This window comes from Hesperophylax consimilis, chromosome 18 (assembly GCF_061612785.1).
Source record: "Hesperophylax consimilis isolate HC1 chromosome 18, BYU_Hcon_1.0, whole genome shotgun sequence".
NCBI lineage: Eukaryota > Metazoa > Arthropoda > Insecta > Trichoptera > Limnephilidae > Hesperophylax > Hesperophylax consimilis.
The window spans coordinates 13,248,044-13,261,034 of record NC_142853.1 but is presented as its reverse complement, the minus strand read 5'-3'; the positions used below and the strand labels follow the sequence as shown (position 1 = coordinate 13,261,034).

Genomic DNA, 12,991 nt, shown 5'->3' with positions numbered 1-12,991 from the left:
ATTCTTCATTATTATTTGCCTAGGAGTCGGAAGGTCTTGCGCAAATTATCGAAAACCGTTAAAATCGGTTGAGATCACACTTCTAGGGATCAAAAATTCAGTCGGCACCACAATAAAGATATAGGACACCCGAGAATTAAATTTCCACCGGAGGAATTGCTACCATTCTATTGTGGTATGTGAATCATTTCTTTTTCATCTGCCCTCTAAGAAATAGTTGACGTGTTTCCAAGGGATCGATGGAAAGCTTTCACTTATATTAATAATTGATCCCGATGAGTTTACTTATAATGTTTGTCTCTCAATATCGAATAGAAAATTTAAAGTGGAATAAAGAATAGCAAATATTTGATAAACGAAGTTGCTCTTCGATGTTTGATATCTCTCAAATTAAAGCAAATATTATTTGTTTATGAAAAATGAATTCTTTGGAAAGGTTTTTTCAGGAAAACCGGATAAACGTGGAAACTGGATACGCTCACGTATTTAAAAAATATTTATTTTGTTTAAGGGAAATCAATACCTACTTGTACAAAAGTGTAGATATGCGTGTCATATAGAACGTACAGAGAAAACAAAAAATTTCAGACATCTTCATTTTGACATAATTATTCGACAGTAAAACAATAATAAAATATTGTAGGCTCGCGTATTAGTGGTGAACTTCATGTAAAAGTATTGCCCAATACAAAATGATTTAATTAATCACTTCAGAGGAATGGCTGCGCAGCCTTCTACAAAAAAAATAAATGTGTTTTTGAGGTATACATATTTGACCAAACTGAATAATTATTTTAATCAATAAGGGTAGCAGATTCCATTTATTTTTATACCTTCGTATGGGAGGGTCCGAGGGCTTAGTGAGCCAGTCTAGGGCCTCAGGCGTTACCCGGTGGACCTCACAATTCCACCGGGTAATGAACGCAGCGGCCATTATCTAGCCACATGTTCGGTGGTCTGCACAACACCGTAATCACACATCGCCAACTCTGTCGTACCCCAGCTGTGAATCGTGTGGGCACGGAGACTGTGGAAGGAACTTATCCTATTAATGGAGGGCCAGAGTTTACTAGGCATTGAGAATTCAGGATGTCTCTTAGTGCCGTCCTGCACGAAATGGGCATTTCTCACGTCAGGTCTCACTAAAGTTTCCACCTATTTTCTGGAGTGAGGGTTAAACGGAGGAGCCTTGGAGGTTTCAAGCGGCATGCAGGGTGAGACTTTTTGCATTGTCTTCTTGTATTTTTTCAGTATTGCAATGTGCCGCCTGATATTTGGCGGGGTTATATTTGTAACGGGGCGTACCTAAGTACGGGGCGCTAATGGAGAGGTCTCGATTTTTCCGTCCCGCTGATAAAAGCTGAGAAAGCCAGGGAAATTAATGCGTTTCTTATGGTCCGTTGTGGACATCGCATCTTCAGCTAGCTCTAGCTAGCTTATTGACTAAGTTGAGCCTTGTCTCGGTTTGCTCACTGGAGCAAGCCTGAGGAGAACAATTCATTCTAAGAGTTTGTAAGTGGTACTCTGGTGGCTTATCGGGATTAAGGATCGCAATAACTGTAGTCTTTTTCCAAATATTTGGTATTTCTCAGCTTTTCGAAATTTCAATAAATAGTTTTGTGATCCTTCGTTTTTTTACCGTGGTCCATGATGTTTCAGAAAGTTTTGGAGAACTCCGTCACATCCAGCTTCTTTCTCGCTTTAGTCGAGATGCGATGTCTACAACATCAGCTGTGATGGCGACCACAATATTAGGGTTCAAATTTTTATTTTAGCCGCGCCGCCTTCAGTAACAAAATCTAGTACGAAAGTTAATTTACTTGTGAAATAAATTATAAAATATGGGCTAATAATGTAATTTTATGGGCAATTTATACATTTTTTGTGAGTTAATCGTGATTCTTTTTAAAATAATCATGCCCAACCAACTATGGGAATAAAATGAAATTTTATATTTATATTCGAGATATTTGTGTTCCAACGTGAATCGTTTGTAATTCAATTATAATTTAATTTTAAAAAGTCTTTAATATTAATATGTGTTTTTAACTCTACATTTTATTTTATTTTAATAGTAGGTAGGGGAAAAACATGTTTTAAAATAATTATAGTTAGTTGAGAAATAATTGAAAAAGTTCACTCTAAAATCATGATAATTCGATTTATTTAATGGCCTTGAGGTCTTTCACCAGGGCGATTCTGAGAATATCTACAATTCTCAAACATGTCACAAGTATACCATCTAAAACTTTTTTATTTATCACCTTATAGTGAAATTATTTAGAAAAAATATTTTGCATAGATACTAATAAATTTATTAATCTTTTATTATTTTGAATAAATAATTAATTTTTTTTAAATGAAATTTATATTTGTACGCTGAGATTCAAACCCACAACATCTGAATTCATTTTCGAGGGCCTTACCCCTCAACCACAAAGGCCGTCATTATTAAGCAAGCATTTAGCGAATACCTATTTGTATGAAGAAAAGTGTCTGTGGCGGGCGGCATGGATTTAATTTTTTTTCAAATCTATAGTTTTCTTCCGAGATTGATGAAATTTTGCACACAGGATTTTAAAAACATGAGGAAGGTCAATTTTTGAAAACCACTCCCATCCTCTTTTACGACCCCTGAAACAGATTTTGATTTTTCATTATGAAAGCAGCGCACTTGACGTTTAAAATAAATTAAAAATTAGAACTTTTTAGCTGGAAAATTTTAGCCTAGTTATAATTTTACATGAATTTTGCCGATAGTAAGACTGGGCGATAAAACTGTCAGATAAAATTCCCAGAAAGAAGATTAATTAAGTTAGATTTGACTTAACCCCAACTGCAGTCCATACTGCGCACAATACAAAGTGTGAAGCTAATCTTGTGACGCTTAAAGGGTGGTCGTTTATCTTGTATACTAAAGACTACCACGAAAACTTTTCAAAACATATTTGTAAAACAAACGCCCACATGTGTAACAAAACTTTTGCGTAGATACACATAACATGCTCTGATACACACACTTATTTATTTAATTGTAAATGTTACGGGCCTTCAAATTGAGAAATATAAAAAAAATAACATAGAGTGGTTGCAAAACCATATACTTGCCATTCAAATTAAAAAAAAAAAAAAAAATAACACCAATGTTAAAATTTATTTGCTTATTAAAAACGGAAAAAACTTTAAAAATAAATGCTCACACATAATAAATCGCGAAACGTTGTTTCGAGAATAATGAGAAACGTAAATATTTCAAGACCTATATTATACAGGGTATCTGAGGGTTACACGATAGTAAATTTTTTCGCAATTTCAACGTAAATTTCAGGTAGAATTCTTTGTATATAGAAAATAATATTCTCTAATGGAAAAATATTTTTATGGGAAAGAAATATCGGAATTTCGAAAAGAGTTATCTTTCTTTTTTACTTCTACCGTCTTGTCAAATTACCTCCCGAAGTTTGTGCGCTTTACCCGGGACACCCTGTTATTTAAAACAAAAAAAGATACAATTCTTATTAGCGTTGTGAATTGTTTTAGATATTTGTTGTACCTTAGATTTAAAAAAATGTCATTCAGTTTGGTTAGATATTTTGGCTGTAAATCAAAAATTAAATTTGTATGAAAAATACCGCGAAGACTTTACATAACGGCTTTTCACACAATATAATATAATTTTATTTTATATAGTGGGTGAAAATTTGAACAAGGTAAATGTTATGAGATTCATGATAAGTTATGTATGTAGGTATTTAACAGATATAATTTTAAAATTGGTACATGGAAAATAGAAAATGAAAGAAAAATGTATTTTTGTATGGGTAGCAGAGCTTCATTATATATTTTTATTAAATTGAATTCTTGGATTGCTTTTTAGATATTGAAAAGTTATCGAAATACGTACAGTGGAAGTTGGGTAATATACAAAATTTCTACCTTCATAGTTTATCTAAGTATCCACTGAAAATTGGGTAGCTCACATTTAAAGTTTATCAAAACATACACTTAATGAAAACACAAATTTAATGAAGGTATGCATTTTTTTAATTTTATTGAAATACGTACCGTGGAAATTGGGTAACTTACCAAATATTCACATTTACTGTTTATCTAAGCATTTACTGAAAATTCGGTAGCTTACATTTACAGTTTATCTAAGTATCCACTTAATGAAAACACAAATTTAATGAACGAAAAAAAAATCATTTAATTTTTCATCTTTTTGTTGGTGTTATGGGAACCTTCACAGTCAGAATAAATACCTTACTATTTATAACGTATTTGTTTTACTTTCTTATATATAACATCAACAAAAACCTAAACATAACTACGAGTAATACATTTCAATTAAAATGTGAAATGTACACACGGCCTAAATAAAACACCGAAAAATAATGGATAAGGAAGCGAGCATCGTCGTACGAAATAACGAAACAATATATTTTAAGATACATTCTCGCAGGCTTTAAATACTGTTTTTCTTACATATACGCCTATTGCCTATGCGAAAAATCGTGTGGGGGCTGCGTACACCCGGTGATACATTTACCCACATCCCAGTGTGTGGAAATTCTAAAAAAGGCTGGTAATTTTAAGGGCAACCAGTAAAAGGGAATAAATTTCTGTACAGAGGTAGTTTATGAACGGTTGTGTGAGAAAATCCTTTTGTGAAAGTATTTCCCACCTTTTGCAAGGCTTTAAATAGCAGGGATAGGTCTTAGGTGGAGAGGGCTGGGGAAGGAAGAAAAGCTTTGCTGTATAGTCTGTTCAATAGTAAACAGAAAAATTTTTGTGTCAATTAGAAAATGTTTTTTTTAAACATTTTTGTGTGTGTTTAAAATATACCCTACGTTCTCTAATCAACTATTTTTCAATTTAATAAAAAGATTTAGACAATGATATTTCACAAACATGCCGAAAATAAATTTCTCTAATTTTTGTGACAGTAATTGCGTTGTGTACTGTACCTAACTGTAAGAATATTTTTTAAAGACGTGTCTTCAGTTTCATCAAATCCCTTTATGTGGTAGGAATTAGTAAATTACTGCGCTTTCAAATATTTTAGCTACACCTACTTTCTCATTCCTACATCTATTTATATTTAATTGTTATAAAATAAATCAACTGACTGTCCATAAGTAATCTTATAATATCCTCGTTGCTGAATTTGTTGTCAGCTCGAAATGCTCATTTCAATATGAAATTAAAAAAGCACTTTTTTCTGAATTTTTATTTATGTTTCAGATCAAATTTTACTATAACTACTAGTTACATTTATCACATTATGATGAAAATGTTGCATTTTCTCAGCTTCGTTTGGACGAAATTAGCAGTGTCCATTCCTTATCTAATAAATTCTATCAGGTGTTCATCTGTGTTCCGATTCTCTCTCGCACAGCGGACTCTAACTTTAGGGGTCGGTTGTCAGTAGGTTGCGGCGGGTTGGGGGTGGGGGTGCGTCGGGGCGCGGGGGGTGCGCCCGAACGGCCAGTCAGTCGGTATCGAGCCGTGGAGAGCGTCGCGGCGCGTCCTTTCATCCCCCGATCCGTCAAAACCACGCCGCGAGAGCCTACAAAAGCCTCCGACAAATCACGCAAAAAAATTAAAACATACACAAAGCTTTCCAAGAACTAACTATGTGTGAAAAAGTGTAGTTATTCTCCCGGTATTTGTAGTGCATTATCAATTGCTCTGACAATGATAAGGATCATTCGCGAATTTTGACATATGTACGAATATCTTCTTAAAAATATTGAAAGACTCCAGTTTTTCAATAGGATTTTGAATCGTGCTTCGAGTTAATATATCTTTGAATGATTATTATTATTATTACAATAGTTGATAGCTGAAAATGTCGTAAGTGTTTAAATTTGTTGGTCATTAAATTCATTTTTTTGTTCAGTGAGTCAATATAAAGTGAAATGATAAAGCCAATAGCAACAATATAGTAAATAAAATGCAGGCATTTAATGTAGAATAAATTGTTAATAATAGGCAAATAATGTTAATAATATAAGTCAGTGTTTAAAATTAACATTTAAATTCTAATCTATAATATTTAAATTCCCACTGAAAATAACATACCAACGATAGTAAAAATAATAGTAAAAATGTATTGTTTTGAAATTATATTATCAGTCACAATGTTTCAATGAACGCTAAAAATAATTGTGTTATTTCAATGTAAAACACATATCCCAGACGATTGCATAAAAATAATAGCTTCGTAGTATATTATACTAAACTAATATTATATCTTAAAGGCTTGTCAAAGGAACTAGGGATTGTGAGTAGAATCTAGTGTTTGTTTGTGGTACATTTTGCTGGAGCGCATAACACACTCTTACACGACAAGTACTTGATCTGTTTGTACGCAAGGGGTTCCAGGGAACGTAAGAAAACATACGGTGAGTGCCATTTTTATGAATTTTCTTTTGCTAGTTTATCTTGTTTATTTTGTTGTTTTATAAATCATGTTTGCGACAAGTGGGTATGAATTAAACCAATAGTAATTGAATTTAAATAGAAAACAATCGTATTTGCTTGGTATTTTGTGTTATTTTTTAACATTTTTAAAGGTTTGGCATGAATTGATTTTTCATAATATGTTTTAAGGGCAAAATTGTACGTATAATGCTTAGTGATGGAGTCTTTTCTATACTTCTCAATCATCCCTTACTTTCTTCCTTTGGTCTCACAATAAACCCCAATCGGGATAGCCATATCTTCACTGGCTTCGGACAGTAGTTAGGATTCTCGTTCTCCTTAAAAATACAGTAAAATATGTAAAAGCAATCTAAAAAATACAAATACAAAACGTTTTTTCATATAGTTAGTTCAGTCCATCAAAAATATTATTGATCTGTATGTAGTTTCAATTTGGAAGGCGGATTTGCGTACCACCGCCCAGAGATTTATCGGATAACCAACACCTCTGCCATAGGTCACCCAAGTGGTTCGCTACGTTTTGTGACTTAGCAGGGGTACCCGGGTTCACTATGTGAGGTTTTTTTATGTCTTAGCAGTGGATGTGTCTGCCCCTCCCAGCTGCATGGCGGGCAGATCGGAAGATGCCGGATTGGATAGACCCTTTGACCTCTCCAGCTGGTTTCTCTCAACCCTTCGTCTGCAATGCAGCAGGAGAGATGGATTAATACGTACGTCACTCCTGGACACACTGACTCCTAAATTCCTACCCACCCCTCATTCCTGATCTTCCTCTCCTACATTTCTTCATAATACACTCCACACTGCATCCTCAATGATAACATAGGCACTGAGAGAAAATATTTTCGTAAGAACCTCCTGCGTGTGTGTTGAAGAAAAAAAAAGAAAAAAAGTGCCATAAGTTTGTTAAAAACCATTTCGAAGATATTATGGCCGTCTGCAGTATGAAGTAAGGAGGGGATATAAATTTCAGATCACCAATTCCTCAAGTTTCTCAGACATGGCAGTCCCCATCTTCCGAAATCAAGTTTTTCCTCAATCTTTCCTATCACAAGTCTAGGGAGACAATATTTTTCATTTCGGAGGGAGTTATTCTTTTCTTTGTTGTGACAAGAGCTACCTTTCATGCCTCTAATAAAAAAAGTGAAGAATTTTATAAAATTATAATACAATTTAATTAAATTATTTTATTCAAACGCCCAGAGATCTTTTATCTTCAAAGAATATGATACTTGAGAAGCACGCTAAAAAAAGAATAGGTTGTGGCTAAGATTTTAACTCGTAAACTCCACACTATCCGAGAGCCGCACATCTTCCATTTGTCAATCTGCCATCCTAACATTCAGCATCATTTTAACTTCTTGAAAAAAATCAACAATATTTTTTTCTGATATATCAGCACTGGTGATCGGATAAATCATCAAAATGATAATTCATCACATCTTCAAAAAGTTATATAAAGTCATGGAAAGTGATAAAACAAATCTCTATGAACTGGGTTAACTAGGTAAGGTTAGGTTAGGTTTAAATTTTTTTTTTCATCCTTTCCAATGACTTTATGTAACTTTTTAAAGGTCTGTTGAATTTTCACTGTGTTTGTTAAGTTATTTGGAGTAAAACATGTAGTTAACATTTTCGTCTCCGGTGATATATATAATATATATATATATATATATATACATAAAAAAATATATATATGTGGGAAGCATAGAATGAGGACAGTTTTTCGAGCGCGCCCATACTTCGGGGACATTTGTATAGTTTGGGGACAGGCCCAAAGTATCTGTCCCCAAACTAACACTTTGCATTATATACGCAACGCATAGATTGAAGCCAATTTTAAAATTATGCAGAAGGCATGCTTTGAGCCATACATTACTAAAATATCCATAGATGCCACTATCGTATCGTTCTCAGATTTTTGAAATTTTCTATTGTGAATTTTCGAATTAGCAAAGGCTCGGTACCTATTTACCTAATTTATGTTTGTATTCTTTTTCGCTTGCTTTTGTCGGAGAATGTCGCATTTTTAAACCCGGTGTCCGCATTGTTGGTATTATTTTTTCTCATTAGATAATAATAAAATTAATATGCTCGTACATAATTTGATGGTGTATTAAAAACTGATTTTAAAATAATCTAATAAAAATAATTACACATATTACGTTTGTGCAAACATTAAAAAAAAAAGTTTTTTTTTTGGTTTTAGGCATTCCACCCTGAAAAGAGTGCTTTGTGAAAAAAAAAATACTTCCATAATTTTTAATCATATTACAGATACCTGTATTTTCAAAATAAATTTATTTTCATACTTTGACAATGTGGGCTTCACTACCCGTACTGAGTTTTATACTTTTTATTTTTATAGTTTTTTTTTCTTCTAGGTACCTATTCAAAAGTATAAATGTATGAAAAATAATAATGAGAGGTACATACTTCCTACTCTCATGTTACGTGAATAATGCAATAATAATATAACTATAAAAAAAGAATTCAGAAATCGCGGGTTCAAATTACGGCGTGCAATTTGCATAATTTCACAATATTTATTTGTTGAAATAATACGTTAGTACCTACCTATATGGTATAGGTATTTGCGGCAAATTCAAGAATGGTAGATAGGTACTTTCAGTATCGCCATGTTACTTGAATAATGCAATATTTTAAATAACTACAAAATAGTTGTTCATTGTTTCGCCGTTGAGATTGAGATTACGATCCTTGGCTACGAATTCGGAGGTCGCGGGTTCAAATTACGTCGTGCGCAAGTAAATTTTATTTGATAAATTTCTATAATTTCACAATACTTATTAGTTTTAAATAATTCGTTCGTACCTATATGGTATATTTGCGGCAAGTTCAAGAATGGTAGATAGGTACTTTCAGTATCGCCATGTTACGTGAATAATGCAATATTTTAAATAACTACAAAATAGTTGTTAAATTTTTCGCCGTGGAGATTGAGATTACGATCCTTGGCTACGAATTCGCAGGTCGCGGGTACAAATTACGTTGTGCGCAAGTAAATTTTATCTGATAAATTTGTATAATTTCACAAAATTTATTTGTTTAAATAATCCGTTAGTACCTACCTACATGGTATATTTGCGGCAATTTCAAGAATGGTGGATAGGTACTTTCAGTATCGCCCTGTTACTTGAATAATGCAATATTTTTAATAACTAGAAAATAGTTAATAACTACAAATAACTACAAAATAGTTGTTCATTGTTTCGCCGTTGAGATTGAGATTACGATCCTTGGCTACGAATTCGGAGGTCGCGGGTTCAAATTACGTTGTGCGCAAGTAAATTTTATTTGATGAATTTGTATAATTTCACAATACTTATTAGTTTTAAATAATTCGTTCGTACCTATATGGTATATTTGCGGCAAGTTTAAGAATGGTGGATAGGTACTTTCAGTATCGCTATGTTACGTGAATAATGCAATATTTTAAATAACTACAAAATAGTTGTTCATTGTTTCGCCGTTGAGATTGAGATTACGATCCTTGGCTATGAATTCGGAGGTCGCGGGTTCATATTACGTCGTGCGCAAGTAAATTTTATTTGATAAATTTCTATAATTTCACAATACTTATTAGTTTTAAATAATTCGTTCGTACCTATATGGTATATTTGCGGCAAGTTCAAGAATGGTAGATAGGTACTTTCAGTATCGCCATGTTACGTGAATAATGCAATATTTTAAATAACTACAAAATAGTTGTTAAATTTTTCGCCGTTGAGATTGAGATTACGATCCTTGGCTACGAATTCGCAGGTCGCGGGTTCAAATTACGTTGTGCGCAAGTAAATTTTATCTGATAAATTTGTATAATTTCACAACATTCATTTGTTTAAATAATACGTTAGTACCTACATGGTATATTTGCGGCAATTTCAAGAATGGTGGATGGGTACTTTCAGTATCGCCCTGTTACTTGAATAATGCAATATTTTTAATAACTAGAAAATAGTTAATAACTACAAATAACTACAAAATAGTTGTTCATTGTTTCGCCGTTGAGATTGAGATTACGATCCTTGGCTATGAATTCGGAGGTCGCGGGTTCAAATTACGTCGTGCGCAAGTAAATTTTATTTGATAAATTTGTATAATTTCACAATATTTATTTGTTTAAATAATACGTTACTACCTATATGGTATATTTGCGGCAATTTCAAGAATGGTAGATAGGTACTTTCAGTATCGCCATGTTACGTAAAAAATGCAATATTTTAAATAACTACAAAATAGTTGTTAAATTTTTCGCCGTTGAGATTGAGATGACGATCCTTGACTACGAATTAGGAGGTCGCAGGTTCAAATTAGGGCGTGCGCAAGTAAATTTTATTTGATAAATTATACCAAATAATTCGTTCGTACCTATATGGTATATTTGCGGCAAGTTCAAGAATGGTAGATAGGTACTTTCAGTATCGCCATGTTACGTGAATAATGCAATATTTTAAATAACTAGAAAATAGTTGTTCATTGTTTCGCCGTTGAGATTGAGATTACGATTCTTGGCTATGAATTCGGAGGTCGCGGGTTCAAATTACGGCGTGCGCAAGAAAAAAATATTTATTATTTTTTTGGTAAACTATCTTGTATATCTTATATCTTGCGTCATGTATCTTTTATCAGGAGATTTTTCAATGTGGATGAGTGTTTCAGGCGAATAATTATTGCTTGTAAAATAAAAAAAATATTTGATAAATAGGTGTAATTAACAGTTTATTAAGTTTACTTAATACGTTGGTACCTATACTATAGTATATTTTCGGCACTTTCACTTTGCATTGGCACTTTCGGAACATTTGTAAATGTGTACTTTCACTGTCGCCAGACGGTTAGGAGCAGACTCTTGAGTGATGGTAGTGGTGTTGATGTAATGGTAGATACTGCTACCCGGCTCAGAACATTAAAATCCTAGACCTCTTTAAAATCGAAAAACTTTTAATTTCATTAATTTTGTCTAAATAAATTGATTACATTTTTCAGAAAACTTATTGTTCATAGATATGTACCTAGGTACCTAGGTAACTGGGCTAAATATTGGTCGGTTACAAGATTAATTTTAATTTAATTGAAAAACATCATAGGTAGGTGGTTAATAAGTTCAAAACTTAATTCATAACAAAGTTCTCAAACGATTAGCTACGAATTCACTCCGCGATCACGTGAACATTTTAACACGTGTTACTGACGTGCTCCTGCCACCGCGCAGAAAAGAGACAGCTACCCAACAGTTTGTTCCGTAATTTGATTGAACCCTTTCCACATATTCTCGACCGGATATATCCCAGACAGCTATCGGATTACATTGAACAAATATATTTCTTTTAGGAAAGGGTTGTCACAACCAATGATAATTAAAATACATTTTTAATATTATTTTCAGTTAGTGGCCATATAAGATTATCGGTATTATCATTCTGTGAACCATCATTTCTATTTGTTGTATTTTACGGAAATCAACAGGCATAAACCAGTTTTAAAATGAAAATGTTATCCTTATCAAAACCGTAATAATTACTAGTGTTTAATTTTTTATCAAATCCTGTATTATAAAATTCTAAATAATGGCCGAGACTCGCCAGAGCTTACCAATTTAATAAAAATTCCAATTCCATCAAGATTAACCCGCCAATCCAATTTATTCCATTTGCCCACATGTAGAACAAACATTAGAAAAAAAAATCCCAATTCCTGGAATATGTACGCAATATAACAAAAAAATTCACAGCATAGACATTTTTAAAAAACTCTTCAGAAATATCGAATAGAAGAAACGCGTACGATAAATTAATACGAAAGTATGAAATGTATCGGGAGCATCTTATATCCTTATCCTATATTCCTCTCCTTTTTCTCTAACCAAACATTAATTTTAAGATATAATAAAACTCCATCTCCAAACCAATATTAGCATAAGAAACTTTTTTGGCTTGACTGCAATTCACTTGTGTGAATGGATTGCAGTCGTATTGTAGGTATTTATCTCTGTATTATATATTATGTATACTGTAAGCTGTTTGTTTCTTACAAATAAATACATATTAATTCCTTATCTCACTTATTTAAGTATCGAATAAAATAGTTAATATTTATTCAGTTGTTAGATTTGAAGAGGTTTTAATTAGGACGTTTACACAGTAATTAACTAGGTTTGAACAGCTAGGATTCGATTGTATTCTCTTTACACTCTTTTCTCCATTAATCCGTGCAATATGCCTAATCCATATAAAGCGTCCACTTCTTTATCGTGTTCATTATAATAACTTTAGTCTTGCTTGGTGACCAGATATAAATACCTAGTCAGGAACCTTTACCGCTCCATTTCCTTCTCTTCGTACCTACAGTACCTAGTACGAGTAATCGTTCGTTTCGGGACACCGACTGGATTCTGATTTGGTAGGTACCTAGATAAACAAAATACACCAGAGATTTTTCCGAAAGGCGAAATAGCGAACCTAATTGTATTGTAAGAACTGTGGTAGGTATGCGGTCTATCTTCTTTGATCTTACGAATTCG

The 12,991-nt window shown here is 33.0% G+C and overlaps 1 protein-coding gene across 1 annotated transcript in view; it reads left to right on the top strand.

The window, feature by feature from the left end:
- Nucleotides 1-5,508: 5,508 nt before the first annotated feature.
- The window catches only part of Sema2a (Semaphorin 2a), a 1,027,416-nt gene continuing 1,019,933 nt past the window's right edge, over nt 5,509-12,991 (top strand). Inside the window, exon 1 of the mRNA XM_089642321.1 lies at nt 5,509-6,407. The gene's annotated coding sequence lies outside the window, so the exon portion shown is untranslated. The remainder of the gene's footprint in view (nt 6,408-12,991) is intronic.